General features: G+C 53.5%; 1 long non-coding RNA gene across 13 annotated transcripts in view; it reads right to left on the reverse strand.

Annotated features, from left to right (window-relative positions):
• LOC107978752 overlaps positions 1-13,000 on the reverse strand; it is an 88,944-nt gene extending 75,944 nt beyond the window's left edge. For 2 of the 13 annotated variants that reach the window (XR_004770173.1, XR_004770169.1), the window contains exons 1-2: positions 12,776-12,995; positions 5,278-5,483 (exon numbers count right to left, since the gene is read on the reverse strand). This is a non-coding gene — a long non-coding RNA (uncharacterized LOC107978752). Of the gene's footprint in view, positions 1-5,277; positions 5,484-6,095; positions 6,547-10,797; positions 11,448-11,975; positions 12,159-12,770 lie in introns of those variants that run through there. The other 11 variants (XR_004770175.1, XR_004770176.1, XR_004770170.1 and 8 more) reach the window with 11 other exon arrangements.
• Between the last annotated feature and the right edge of the window lie 2,360 nt (positions 13,001-15,360).

Below are 15,360 nucleotides of genomic sequence, written 5' to 3' on the forward strand. Positions count from 1 at the left end.
AAGGTGCTAAGAGGTGTCCCAGGGAAAGCAGCGGGCAGGAGGTGTGAAAGGCAGAGAGCTGTTTCACATCAGCAGCCCTCCCCACAGCCAACCTGGTTCTTCCATGACAGCCTCAGCCCTTTGTCCAGTGTATCTCTGAGGGTTAGCACAAAACACAGCTGGCAGCAGCCAACATGGTTCTGACCAACACTTACCGGAAGAGGGTCACCGCAGCAGCCCTACCTCCCCTGAAAACACCGCAACAGCAAAGTCAGAGGACAGAGACTCAGTGAGAAGTACCCCCCCCCCCACCCTATGCTTAATGAATGTTCCCATACCCCCAGCATCTCCTGCGCCCTCCTTTCCTAACCTCCGACTCTTTCCAGCCCTGGCTGGAAAGCCAAAGTCCCTGAGACTAGCTGGCTCTGAGGTGCTTGTCACCTAAGTCTTTACTGCCTCTGTTTCCTCATCAATCAGGGTGAGTAACTGGGTGGCCCCTTTCGGTGCTGACAGCCTCTGGTTCGAAGCTCCCTGGCATAAAGCTAACTGCCATAAAGCCTGAATTGGTATGACACAGTATTGTAGGGCTTAACCAACACAGGCCGACCTCAAAGCAGTCCTGCAGCCCCGTCTCAGGGTTTTGATCCTTGGGGCCAGCCACTCTATACAGAGAAAGGTGAGCAAGACTCACACTGCTGGCCTCTCCTGGGGAAGAGGCTGGGCTTGGCTGCATGCCAAGGAGGGCTTGTTGGAGTTTCTTCCATCCTGGGACAAAGTCCATTGAGGCCCAGCACCTACTCAGCCTGGGTGACCCCCCCCCAAGGAGGACTGGGCATAGTCTTGGGGAGCAGAGAGCCTAGGATGCCTCCTGGGAAGACAATCAACTCCAAGAGCCATTTTTGTTAGCGTGGATCCTCCTGGTTCTCCCAGGAGCATGGAAGAAGGATGTCCTTCTGGGTTAGCTGACGGATGGAAGGAAGGAGGGGTGGTTAGCCATAACCCAGGGCTGTCTGTACTTGGCCCCTTGGCCCATGGCCTACAATTGCAGAAGAGGATGTTCCTATTACAACTACAGGGATCTCCATAGAAACCCAAGGTCTAATTAGACACAAGTAAGTGCTTCCCAAGTACATTTTAATTACAGCTTTGCTGAACTATTCGTCAGCCTGAGGATTCAATTGCTGTGTGTCTGAGCTGGGTGGGTGCTTCCCCTTGCCAGCACTCAGTGGTGTGTGTGCTGTCTTATGTCAGAACCCAGCAGGACCGGGTATCAAGGAGCAGAGGAGTGGCATCACGAGGGCTCCGGAAGCAGTCATAAGGGGCAAGAGCAAGCGGAGTGAAGAGCCTAAACCCCAGGGAGCTCATATGGAGAGGACGGGGCCCCAGCAGGCATCGGGACTCTACAAATGGCAGTCTCAGGATAGAACTAGGATGGGTAGGAAGGGCTGGAGAGGGGTCAGCCGATCCAAGCAGGAAGCAAGCCCTGGGAAGGGTGTGGGGGCCAGCAGCACAGGAGTCCCAGTCAAAAGGAGACACCAGCATGGGGTGCTGAGGGTCTCTCACACACCCACATTGCTGGTCCTGCACTGTGAGCTCAGGCAAGTGGGTACTTCAGTAGGAAGTGTCTGGTAACATCTCCTTGAGGTAGATAGAGTGGGGGCGGGTATTTACATCCTTCCAGGGCTTCCCACAAGGAGAGCTTTGGCCTGCTGCACTAGCTACAGGGTCCCTCCCTGGCAGGCAACCAACTCCTCCACACCTCTCAGGCACATAAGGGATCAGATCCTCAAGGACGCTCAGAAGGTTGGCTTAGCAGGAAGGGTGCCCAGAGATGACCTGAAGTGAAGACGTTGCTTTTCCTCGTAGGCTTCAATGGTTATGTAAACATGTGAGTCCCACATTCCATCTTAAAGACAGGCCCCACCCATCCATTTGGAGGCACCAACAAGGGACAAACAGTAAACAATGTCACCTCCTTGAACCCAGAATGAACAGGCAGCTGCCTACTCTATATCCAGATCAACAAGTTCTTCTGTTTGCCTGCCGCAGGGTCCAGCTGCCCAGGGATTTCAACTTTTTTCTAAGGAATTGGATGTCTAGGGTCAGTCCCCGATTCTCCAGCAAAGCCTAGGCAAAGAGAGAGGCTGGATTATCCCAGCCTGGAATCCAGCTGCTTATGAAAACAACTATTTCTGTGACCTTAGGTGGCTCGTTTTGCTTCTCTTTGCCTCGGTTTCCCCAACTTTATACCCCTAGGTCTATATTCTTCTAGGACTATTTACTATTTACTCTCAAGTACAAGGCAAGCAATCAGGGGGTTCAAAGCCATCCGAGGGTCAGGTGGGCATGGTACTGGCGTGTGGTAGAATAGACTGGATCAAGTAGGACACGGTGTGTGATAGGAAGAACTGGAGTGTGATACGGTGTGTGGGGTGGGTGGGGTCAGGTATGTGGGTGTGATGTGACGTTGGAAGCTGGGTATGGTATGGTGTGTGGGTTATGGTGTGAAGCAGGCCTGAGGGTAGGGGGTGGAGGATGAGTTGGGGTTGCCGTACTGTGGGGCCCAGGGTGTGGCGTGGGTTGGAGTGAGGTATGTAGGGCTGGGCAGAGTTGTATGGTGTGGGTAAGTGTGAGTGTGGGGTGTATGGATGGGGTGTGGTATGGGTCGGGGTGTATGTTGGGCTTGGGAAGGGATGTATACAGTGTGAGGTGGGCTTGAGATAGGATAGAGCCCTGGGGTGTGGTGTGGGGGGATGTGTCAGGGACGGGAGGGGTGAGTGGGGGTGTGGCTGTGGGAAGGGATGGGGTATGAGTGTTGGGGCAGGCGCCAGGTAAGATGTGGGGTGTGATTTGTGGGGGTAGATGGTATGAGATGGCGTATGGAGATGGGGTGGCGGACAGATGAGAAGAGCGGGCTTAGCTAGCTTGTTCACACGGCAGGCAACAAGCTTAGCCCCTATGAATACGGGTGGAATAGGTATCAGGGTTGGCTGACCTGAGCATGTGAGCATGCGCGCGCACACACACACACACACACACACACACACACACACACACTGTACTGTACTCTCTCATGCACACACACACACACACACACACACACACATGCATTGTACTGTACTCTCGCATGCACACACACACATACACATTGTACTGTACTCTCGCATGCACACACACACATTGTACTGTACTCTCGCATGCACACACACACACACACACACACACACGTGTGCATTATACTGTACTCTCTCATGCACACACACACACATTGTACTGTACTCTCTCATGCACACACACACACACACACACACACACACGTGTGCATTGTACTGTACTCTCTCATGCACACACACACGCATTGTACTGTACTCTCTCATGCACACACACACACACATACACATTGTACTGTACTCTCTCATGCACACACACACACACACACACGTGTGCATTGTACTGTACTCTCATGCACACACACAAACACACACACACGTGTGCATTGTACTGTACTCTCTCATGCACACACACACATTGTACTGTACTCTCGCTTGCACACACACACACACACACACGTGTGCATTGTACTGTACTCTCATGCACACACATGCATTGTACTGTACTCTCTCTCTCTCTCTCTCTCTCACACACACACGCATTGTACTGTACTCTCTCTCTCTCTCTCTCTCTCACACACACACACACACACACACACACGCACGCACGCACGCACACACACATACGTATTTACACACATATGCACTTGGCACATGAGCACACCTGAACACACACATATATGCATTGTGCTGTACTCTCACGTAAACATATTTACACATGCACGCATGGGTTCATGGGCACACATGGACACACACAGCAGTGCTCATTAGTAGCTACTAGGGATGGGCTAATGGCTGAATTCACATTAGGCCACCACCCGCCCTGTTAGACTCATAATTGGACATAGTGCTGCCACCGGGGCAGGCAGTGAGGAGGGCAGTGTTTGATCCTAGGGGGAGGGTGGCTGCCTGGGGAGTGTGCGCTCATCTGTAATTGGCGTCTCCTCCCTTGCACTCGGCCTGCTGGACTAGCTTTCATCTAGAGGACAGGCGGAGCTGCAGGCTCTCATCTCTCCTCCCAGGCCTGGCAGCCATAAGCAGTAACTCAGCTGTCCTCCTGCCTCACCACATAGCGTTGAGCCTTCAGACCCAACCTGCCCCCCCCCCCAAGCAGAGCAGGCAGTGTCCTCTCTAATTTACTGACCGGGCCTTAGCCAACTGATTGTCCCTCCCACAGGCTTGGATCAGATTGCTCCCGTCAGGAATTCCTTAACAACACTGAATATTCCCAACAAGCGAATGAGTAACCACCATCAGACAGATGGTGAACAAAGGCCCAGAACTACAGCAAACCAGGGCAGTGGAAGCTTGGCCCAGGCTATCCCAAAACCACTGTGCAACAAGGTCAGCCAGGTGACTAGCCCTTTGTGGCCCTGAGACAGTGTCTCAACTCAGCCCAGTGTCTACTCTGATGTTCCCAGTCCCTGTCCCCTCCCTCAGGGAACCAAATCTCGGGACTGCACAGATGGGTCCTAGATGTGTCGGGGCCCTGTGTGTCCCCCAAGACCCAGGGCATTGATTCAGGTGGCTGCCCCAGCTCCTAAAGCAAGTCACAGGGAAGAATGGGGACTCCTGGATCGGGACCTAGTTCAGCCAGAGCCTGAGTAGAGAAATGGCCCAGGAGAGCAAAGACAGCCAGGCTGCCTGCCTGCTGACCTCATGGCCGCTGACCCTAGCCACATCAAGCTCCGAACCACACCAGGAAGCAGGAGGTTCCAGGTAGAGGGAAGCGCAGCAATACAGACCATCTTGACACTTGCTCTGCCTGTCTCTTCCCTGGCTTCGAGCCCTCATCTAGGCCATGGATAGCTACTATGTGCTCGGCCCACCTCCATCCCCTGAGAATGGACAAATAACAGAACAAGAGCAACTAGAGAAATAACAGAACAAGAGAAATAGTGCTGGAGCCTGGTAGGGCACCCACAGCAGGCTCTGTCCATCAAGAAAGCCTCTAGCCCCTTGGAACTCCCAGAGATACCATCTCAGGACATGTGACTATTGCCCAGCTGGGCCTACCTGCTGCAGCAGGGCTGGAAGCTTCCCACAAGACTGCAATGGACACCTGTCCGGCTCTAGCTTCCCCACAAGATCCTACTTTTCTAATGACCCAGAACTCCTCTTTCTATAACTTCATTATCTGACCCCTCTCCTTTTGCTAGCATTGTGTGCCAGCATCTTCTATACCTACCCAAACTCCATGAGTCCCTGAAGTCCAGGCATCCCTGGTTTTCGGGTCCAGCCAGCACCCCAGTCAGGAATGAGCCCATGGTCCTCTTGCCCATCTTTTGTCTTGGATGTGACATCACTTGGGGGATCTGCCTCATCTTCTGTCTGTCATCGACTCGAATGTCTGCATTCAGTCTACGTGCGCACTCTTACACACGCACTCTTGCCCTGATTTAGGAAAAAAAAAACAAAAAACCCTCCAATAATCTAGGAAGCATCCAAAACCATGGCAGCCTGCCTCCAGATGAGTAGCATCAAATACCTCCAGGGTAGCCATCAGGAGGGGTGGACAAACCAAGGCTGGGCCATAGCTGATGCAAATCAGGCCCTCCTTAATGGTTGGACCGGACCCCCAGCATGCTTGGCATTCAGCAGGTGCTCATGAACATGAAGCCATGTGGCGGCGAGAACTGCCTGCTTGGCCAGGAGCCCCGTGAATGCCAGCAGCCAGCTTTCCCTTTCTCTGGCCATCTCAATAGGAGAACACAGAATCGGACCCCATAAAACTCACACCTGCCGTACTGCTGTGTGATGCCATAGACGAGCTGCCCCTCTCACGGGGCAACTGCCAACTGCGTGTGAGCTGGACCGGCTTATTTATTGGCCTTGGGAGACCTGGGGAGCCTCCCAACTAGGAGTCTTCAGGCCTGGGCCCACCTCCTCCCAGCCTTCCTGATACCCTCACCTCCCAAGGAATACTGTCATTTAACAACCAAGGAGGGAGCTCAGATGCAGGGAGGAAGAAGCTGAAGAAACCTGTCCAGAGAAGTTATGACTTACCTGGGAAGAAACTGCTGACAGCTCAGACAGAGATCACACATACCCTCCTCCCTCTCCTTTCTGGGTGATCACAACAACAGTGATATGCCCGTCTCCCCTAGGTTTCCCAGGGCACAGCTGACCAGTAGAGCTTTGGGCCAATAGGACAAAAGATGAGGGTCCAAGCTGAGAAACAGATTTCAGCAACTTAGTATCACCACGGGGTAGGTGGCATGGTGAGGCCCCATGGCTAGAAAGGGACCCTCCCTGCCCACTGCGTGGGCTCCTGTCACCTGTGTCCCCTCTAGATACTTGCCTATACAGTGTGCAGTATGAGGGATGAACATGAGGCCAGTCCAGGTGGCCTGTCTTGCCTTCTGAGCCAACATACATGCCCAGGAGCTGTCCAGTGGGCCACACATCCCCAAACTCCATCAGGTGAGGGCAGCCCAGTATGTCCACAGGGAAGCCACTGTGTTGAAGGACAAGGTCAGGTCCCCAGATGTGCCAATCTGAGTGATTTACTGACTTCCCAGGCCGTCCTCCAACAGGGACCAAAAGCCACCAGGGCCAGGCGCCTGGAGGCTGCCACACTCTCCCCTGCACTGTGGCTGGACTGAGCCTGTCAGGAGTGGGACTCAGATGCAGGTTGGGGTGCAAGCAGAGAGCTTGGGGGCTCATTCAGGCCCCTGGCCAGCCCTGCCGCCTCCTTCTAAGGGGCTGTAATTAGAGGCCCTGGGGACCCAAAGCACCCACTGCTGATCCCCCAACAAAGATGAGACTCAATGTGGCCTTCTAATCCATTATCCCTGTCCCTCAGGGGGTGCCCAGCTGCCTGAGCTGGGCTGGACCTCACTAGCAGACTCTAATTGGAAGGACTGCATGAGGCGGGTCCCCAGAAGCTCTCCCTGAGGTGCTGAGGACTGGAGCGCAGGTGGAAGAGATTGGGGGGCATCTCCCCTACCCTGGAGGGCGGGGAGGCTCAGAGTATGGGGTTCTGCAGCCACCGAGGCCTTGCCTATTGTTCCAGAAATGAGGGCCACCAACACCAGGGAGCTTGTGACAGAAGGGGCAGGAGACATGGACTAGGCTTTGCCTGCCCTGCCCTGAGGAGGTGGCAATAGGGTGTGTATTGTTTTTCTTGTGTCACAGCTGTGACAAATACCTGACAAAGGCCACTTAAGGAAGGATTTGGACTTGCACTTTAAGTGCTAAAGGCTATCGTCAGAAAACATAGCGGCAGGATCATGAGGCAACCAGTCACGTTTGCTATTGTTTTTGCCACCAGAAAGCAGAGCGATGCACACATCACTGCTCAGGGGGCTGCTTCTTCTATTCAGTCTGGGACTCCAGCTCACAGTGCTGCGCACTGCAATCGGTCTCTCTTCCTTGGCTATCCTTTTCTGGAGATGCCATCAAGTATACCTTGGAGGTATGCCCCATTAATGCCTTAGGTGTTTCTTAATCCAGTCAAGTTGACGGTCAGAATTAATGGGGTGGGCTCTGCAGCAATCCAGTGCCATCTGGATGGAGAGCCCAGCTTCGGCCACCTCTCTGGCCTGCAGCATACTGGCCCTACAACCTGGAGAGGGGATACTGCCTATGTCAACACAAAATCCTATGTCCCACTTGGGGGAAACCACAGAGAACATGTTGAAGGTCACCTAAGAGGGGAGGCCCTGCTCTCTTGACCCTAATACCACATTCCAGCTCCCATGTTCTGTCAGAAACCTGGAATGCTAATTCTTTCCTTTCCCATGGGGTCCAGTGATCTCTCTATAAAGGCCCTGATCGGTCTCTCCTCCTGGACCCCTTCCTCCCTTCTGGTCTCTGTACCCTGAGTTTCTCCCCAGAAGCCAGCGCTAACATTCTACAGAGTGTGAGTAAACCACAGAAAATCACCCCAGATCCTTCCCTCCCTCACCCCCAGCTCTGCTCGCTCTACTGCTGGCCACACTGGAGAGCGTACCCTCCCAGCCCCAAGGGAAAACTCCAGATTGCTTTTGCCAGTGGTGGCCATGCTGGGAACCCACCCCTACCAGACCCACCAAGAACAGAGCTCTTCCAGGCAGATAGCCAGCACACGCATGCACACAGCCTCACACACACCTACACATGGATTCAGATAACTTCTCACCAGAGCCCTGGCAGGGTGCTCAGGGCAGTTCCCTCACTGTAAACCTGGGCAATTCTCCATGCCCTCTACAGGGACCAATGGCTGACCACTTAGTGTCTCAACAGGGGTTTCAATGGGCAGCACCCCCGCACTGTTCCAAGGAAGATGTCCACAGAAGTAATTTATGGTCTTGGGCTGCCAGGGAAAGGCTGGGCAGAATGGGAGCACTGAACCCTTAATTGTGCCAGTTGCTAACCTGGGCAGCCTTGCACAGTGAGACAAAGGCAACACAATATTTGCAGGCATAATTTATCCTCCATTAATGTTCGAGACAACGGACAAATTAAATCTCTTTTAAATTTAATCTGTCTCTAATAGTTGGCAGAAGAAAGGGGGAGTCCTACACAGTCTTTGAATATTTAAACCTCCATGTAAAACTCTCAAACCCCAGGAGCATGGCACATGGAGGGACGAATATTATCGTAGGGAAGGAGGGCTCAATGCCACTTGCTTCTTCAATGCAAATGCCCTGTTTTTATCTGTGGCTTACAGGCCTGTCACAAATAGGATTAGGAAACCATTTCATGAAATGGAGGCAAACAGGATTTAATGGAAAAACCAAAAGATGGTCCAAGACCCATTTGCTTTAATGGCTTTTCTGGCCAGGAGGTTCTGCTGAACGACCTCCCAAGATGCGCCCCCCCAGGACACCTCCCCCCCCCAAGACACAAACTACAAGAGCAAAGGGACCCTGATAAGAGGGCAGACTGAGGTGAGAGGAGAAGGGCTAGCTGCCAATTACACAATTGATCCATCAGTAAAATTCACTTACTGGCTTTGCTGGGAGCTTGATTACCGTCAACAACTTAATCCTTCACTCTGGAAGTCCATCCTGGGTCCAGGGGGACAGCACTCCAGTGTGGGGGCAGGAATGACCCAGATGGGCACACTACAGCCACCAGATGAGATGTAGACACTGCTACAGCAACCAGCGACACAGCCAGGACACAGGGGCCACCACTGGTGACATCCAATGACCCCCGCAGGTCTACTCACTCTACCACAGCCATGACAGCCATGCCCTGGCTCCTAGCTTGCTCTCAGGCCTCAGTCCCCACAGTGTACACGTGTGGAGGGGTACTTTCACCAGGAGGTCACAGCCACCCCACCCTATGCCTTGCAGAACTCCTGCTGCTTGCCCTTGGCCAGCAGCACTCCTAGGGTCCTCTTTTTCTCAAGCCCCGGCCCGGTCAGCAGACCCCTAAACGCCTCCTCAGCCAGCCTCTTATCTCTTCAGTGGTCTCAGGTTCTCAGACACGCACCTACACTCCCAACACCCGCAGCTAGGCCACCCTCCTTGGTGTGAGGCCAGAACAGACTCCTGTCTAAACACCATAAACACTAGGCCGTGTACGGCCGAATGTAGCTTCCACCATCCACCTCATCTTTAGCACCCAGCACAGCCCCACCTCTCCCCACATACCCGCTCCTCCAGCCTCTTGTCTCCTGCCCAGTGGTCCTCCTCCATCTAGGACGTCTGCACTTGGTAAAACCCCACCTTGCTGCCAACTCCTCCAGGCAGGTTCCCTCATTTGATTCTCTGGTGTCCTAGATCCCACCACACCGTGGTAACTGTGGCGGTTTGAGTGAAAATGGCCCCCATAGGCTCATAAGGAGTGGCGGCAGTAGGAGGTGTGGCCTTGTTGGAGGAAGTGTGTCCCTAGGGATGGGCTTGGAGGTTTCAGAAGCTCAAGCCAGGCCCAGTGTCACTCACTCTCTCTTCCGGCTGCTGGCAGATCCAGATGTAGAACTCTTAACTCCTCTCCAGCACCATGTCTGTCTGTGTGCCACCATGCTTCCAGCTGTGACCATAACGGATTAAACCCCTGAACTGTAAGCAAGCCCCAATTAAATGTTTTCCTTTATAAGAGTTGCTATCATGGTATCTGTTCACAGCAATAGAAACCCTCACTAAGACAGTCCCCATGGCCACAGACCTGGAGGAATAGGGAGCTGGGAACAGGGATAGAAGGTGTGCTGGGAGACCCTTCATGCCATGAGACCCAGCCTTGGCTCTCTTCTCTGACTTCTGACTCCTCAGCTGAGCACTAAGAGACTGAGTCAGGGTCTTCCTTGCTAGGCCCTGCCTGTGCCCACTTCTCACCAACTGAGCAGTCTCCTGCCCGGTGATCCACCAGGAACTCAGGCCCATACTTGCGTTCCTCACGTGTGTCCTTTGGTACTTAATTAAGAAAGCCATGGCCTTCTCTTCTGTCTCTTCTACCCTCCTCCCTTGCCATACCCCAGCAGTGCTTCTGGGGCTTCTGCTGAAATGACAAACCTGGCAGGGTTGTCCAGGGGAGGGGCAGAGCCCTTGGAGGGAAAGGGGTGTGGCCAGAGCACTACTGTTGAGCAAGCCAGCCCCACTGCTGGGTAGCCTGAGCTTAGATGTCAAGCCCTTGTGGGGATGGACATGTTGGCTTTCATGAAGCTGCCAGGGTGGGCCCAACAGGCTCCGTATCCTCGGGAGTGGCCGTCTATTGAGAGATGGAGGTAATGAGACTGAAGGAGCTGCCCAGGCTGCCCAGCCCCCTCCAGCATCCTCACCAGAGCTGCAATTCAAGTGCCGGTTTTCCAGTTAGGTGCCAGGGCTCAGTTCCAGGGACGTTTGAGCATTTGGGGTTAGAAGTGAGGCTTTATAACTCTGTCCCACCATAAATAACTTACGTAAACCTGAAGGGTACTGGGAGCTTGGGGAGAGGCACCCATTTTCTGCCTGGCCTTGCTAATGAGCTGATACGTCAGCCACCTGGCCCCTCTGGCCACACACTGTCCTCAGTCTCAAATGTTGATGAGTAGTCTAAGCATGGGTCAGCTGGCTAAGCAAGCTATTACTCAGCACTAAATCAAGTATTCAGGGCAATCTCTCCCCCTTAGGTTTTTGCATCTTTTTGCTTCGTTTTTTTCCTGTTTCAAAGATGATCAACATTGTCGAAGAAAATTCAGAGAACAGTCTGCCCCAGGTTCAGTGGAATATACAGTTTCACAGCCCATAATGCCCTGCGTTCACAAACTGCTGACGCTCCCAAGATACACTGCTGTCCCCCACATGACCTACTGAAGCTTCTTCCTGGAGCTCTTGTCTCCAGAACACCAGGGTGCCGCTCTGAGGCCCATGAGCCACACCCACCACAGCATGGGTGTCCCTCTCAGGCGAGAGACAGGCACGTATTACTTCTGCTCCATCTCATGAGGGCACAAACACCCAACAGTGAGACTGGAAGGAGCCAGACAATGGAGGACCACACAGGCTTCAAGTAGCAGTAAGAACTGTAAGGAAGTCTGTGTACCCCATCACACCCCAAAGCGGCCACTTGCACCTCCCTCCTTGTACTCAGTGTACTGGTCCCCAAGTGAGGCGGCCTGCCCCTGGTCCAGCCCCAGGCCTAGTTGGGATAGGGTCCAGGTACAGCTCCCCAGGCTGCAGCAGGAATTAACCCGCTACCTGATCCACAAGCAGAGAGAGGGCCGTGGCCAGCAGAAACTCCACCCCTTGGGCCTGAGAGAGCACCAGTGGTGTAGCAGCTTCCTGCCCAACATCTGGCCCACTGTTTGCTATTCAGTAGCCTCAAGGCTGCACCAGCTCCATGTTTATATAATTAACATTTCACAAACATCAGCTTGAATGGCTTATAGCATGCAATGTTTTACACACATGTGCACACAATGTGTGCCCTCTCTGGGACATCCCACCCCTGAGCCCCCCAGAAGGCTGAGAGACTCACAGCAGAGGGGGCTGTCTACCACCAACACCCTGTCCTGTGGGAGGGAGGCCGTAAGCTCAGACTGTCATCCACAAGCTTGCTGGCTGTCTCTGAGAAGAGCCAACAGCCACACCCATGTGGCTTTCCACACTTTGGGACCCTGAATCTGTATCTAAGTGCAGATTTCTTTGGGTCCGTGAACTCCTGAGCAAAATGGGGAGAATAGAGAAGAATGGGGCCCACCTTCTGCCCCGCCCCTGACTCAGTTCCCCAACGGGTTTACCTGTTCAGCTTCACCCCTCAGTAACATCCTTGTGAGGGTGCTCCTCCCAGTGGGGCCTTGCATCAGCCATCCCCCCCGACCCCACCACACACACCCTGCAACCCCTACAAGGGGTATTCTTGGCCCTCCATAGCAAAAAGCCCAGGGCTGAATCCCAGGCCTCCGAGACCCTAGTGCTACTACTCCTGAGGACTTGTGCAGGGAACCACAGATGATCTATGGGTGGCTTCTTAGCACCTCATACACCCTCTCAGGGCCTTCAAATGCCACAGAGAGGTCCAGGGGAGGTCCCCAGGAAAGGCCACACAGCTCCACCCAAGCCAGTGCCAGCGGAGCCCTGCCAAGATAGACTCATTACGGAAGCGATTAGCGCTAACAGCTTTGAGCTGGAGCTTGGTGGCTCCAAGAGAAATGAACCCTAATTACCCACAATTACAGACCCTGCCTGCTTAGTCCAACCCTAGGCCTGCAAAAAGCAGTTCCAGAGTGGTCCGGGTACCCTCAGGATTGCCACAAGGCTAGCCCTCTCGAACCTTACATTCCTGAGTGTTGATAGTCCTTCTGGGGCATAAAAGGCTCCTTCAGAGGGCCAGGAGGTCGTGTTCCTGAAGATCCTGGGTCAGTTGGCCCCACTACTCTTGTGTGCCTCTGTGTGCCTCCCTGACTTCCACCACCCACATCCCCATGTTAAAGCGCCGCCCTCCGCCCGTGACAGCCCATCTGTCTTAGTTAGGGTTAATATTTCTATGATGAAACACCATGAGCAAACGCCAAGTTTATGTGGCTGACACTTCCACATCACTGTCCATTGCTGAAGGAAGTCAGGAGAAGAGCTCAAGCAGGGCAGGACCCTGGAGGCAGGAGGCCATGGAGGGCGCTGCTTACTGGCTGGCTCCTCGTGGCTTGCTCAGCCTGCTTTCTTTTCTTTTCTTTTTTAAATTTATTTATTTATTATGAATACAGTGTTCTGCGTGTTGCCTGCATGCCAGAAGAGAGCACCAGATCTCATTATAGATGGCTGTGAGCCACCATGTGGTTGCTGGGAATTGAACTCAGGACCTCTGCAAGAGCAGCCAGTGCTCTTAACCTCTGAGCCATCTCTCCAGCCCCTCAGCCTGCTTTCTTATAGAACCCAGGACCACTAACTAACTCAGAGTGCCCCGCCCACCCTCATCAATCTCTAGTCAAGGCCTGCCCACAACCTGATCTTAGGGAAGCATTTTCTCAGTTGAGGCTCCTTCCTCTCTGATGGGGGCAAGTTGACGTAAAGCTAGGCAGGGCCCCATCCTCATACCCACCTGCCCTTTGCATCTTGGGGGTCATCGCTCTGGCTTGGATATGTATAACTTGAGACAAAGAATCTGAGGTCACATCCCACTTCTGGGCTTGGGGAAAGTGCCCTAAGACTCGGCCTGTGACAATTGGCCTCTTCAGTAGCCAGATATCTTCCAACCACACAGCATTGCTACTCTGCAGTTAGGTCCCAGAAACAATTCCAACAGAGACCCAGGAAGTGAAGCACGTGTAGCCTGGTGCCCTGGACTATTCCTCTGCCACTGGAGGGAGCAGCAGGAGGCATGGGCACAGAGGTCCTCCATTCCCATTGGGCAGGACGGGATGTTAGGATGCCTGTGGTGGAGATCACAAGATGCCTGTGTGCCTAGTCCTTAGACTAGGCACAGAATGGAGGTGCACTGGTTTCCTGGACCAGAACTCTGAGGTGCACACATGACTGGGTGACAGCTCCTCCCCAGGAAGCCAGAGCGCCCCGTGTTTCTAATGCTATTCTGGGTTCAGCACCTGCTTCTAACAGAGGTCCTGAGAGAGCAGCGGGGAAATGGGGAGCAGATGGACCCCGTGTGAGGGGGACATGCTTCTTACAGTCAAGAATGTAGAGGCCACTGAAGAGGCCAGCTGGACCGGAAGGCTCAGTGCCAGTCCGAGGGTTAGATGATGATTAAGGGGGGTGTTCTGGCAACCTCTCCCAAACGTTCCTGTCCCCAGGAACTCAGGATGGAGTGCACTGAGAAATGGGGCCTTAAAGAAGTGACTGAGATAGTGCACTGTCTGGTTTTGTGTGTCAGCATGATACAAGCCAGAGTCATCCGAGAGGAAGGAGCCTCAGCTGAGGAAATGCCTGCATGAGATCCAGCTGTAAAGCATTTTCTCAATTAGTGATCAATGCGGGAGGGCCCAGCCCATTGTGGGTGAGGCCATCCCTGTTTGTCCTGGGTTCTATAACACAGTGGGTTAAGCAAGCCATGGAAAGCAAGCCAGTAAGCAGCTCCCCTCCACGGCCTCTACATCAGCTCCTGCTTCCAGGATCCTGCCCTGTTTGAGTTCCTGTCCTGACTTCCTTCAGTGGTGAACAGTAATGCTCAAGTGTAAGCTAAATAAACCCTTTCCTCCCCAACTTGTTTTATGGTCATGGTGCTTTGTCGTAGTCATAGAAACCCTGGCTAGGACAGACAGTAAGGTGGCTAGGGCAGATATAACATAGTCTGTGTCCTCATGAGAAAAAGAGATGAGGACACAGATACACAGGGAAGGGCAGCCCAGTGAGGAAATGCAGAGGCTTAGGGAGTCAGCTGGCTGCGGTAAGCAGCTCCCTCCATGGCTCTGCATCAGTCCCTGCCTCCAGGCTCCTGCCCCGACTTCCCTCACTGATGGACTGTTACAGTATAAGCTGAAATAAACCCTCTCCTCCCAGGTTGCTTTTGGTCATGGTGTTTTTTTGTTTTTTTTTTTTTTTGTTGTTGTTGTTGTTGTTGTTTTTATCACAGCAACAGAAACCCCGAGACAGGTGGGCTGAGAAGCCAGTCCTTCATTCCCTAGGCTGGCAGGGCTGGGCATGATAGCCTGTTTGGGGTAGGGGAGCTCCAGAGTCTCTGTCTCCCTGGGGGGACCCTGAAGCTCCGGGGAGCACAGGGAAGCTATGGGCATGACTGTGGACCAGTGAGAGCAAGGGTTGGCTTGATTGGCATCTGGATGGGAGAAAGAGAGAGGAGGTCATCAGGAGGGGCCCTGGGATCTCAGTCAGGGTGAGAAATGGAAAGTTGTCATGGTCATCCTACCTCTCTGCCATTCCGCTGGCTTTGTCCTCAGCCTCACCTCTTAGAACAA

Source organism: Cricetulus griseus, chromosome 5 (assembly GCF_003668045.3).
Source record: "Cricetulus griseus strain 17A/GY chromosome 5, alternate assembly CriGri-PICRH-1.0, whole genome shotgun sequence".
NCBI classification, from domain to species: domain Eukaryota; kingdom Metazoa; phylum Chordata; class Mammalia; order Rodentia; family Cricetidae; genus Cricetulus; species Cricetulus griseus.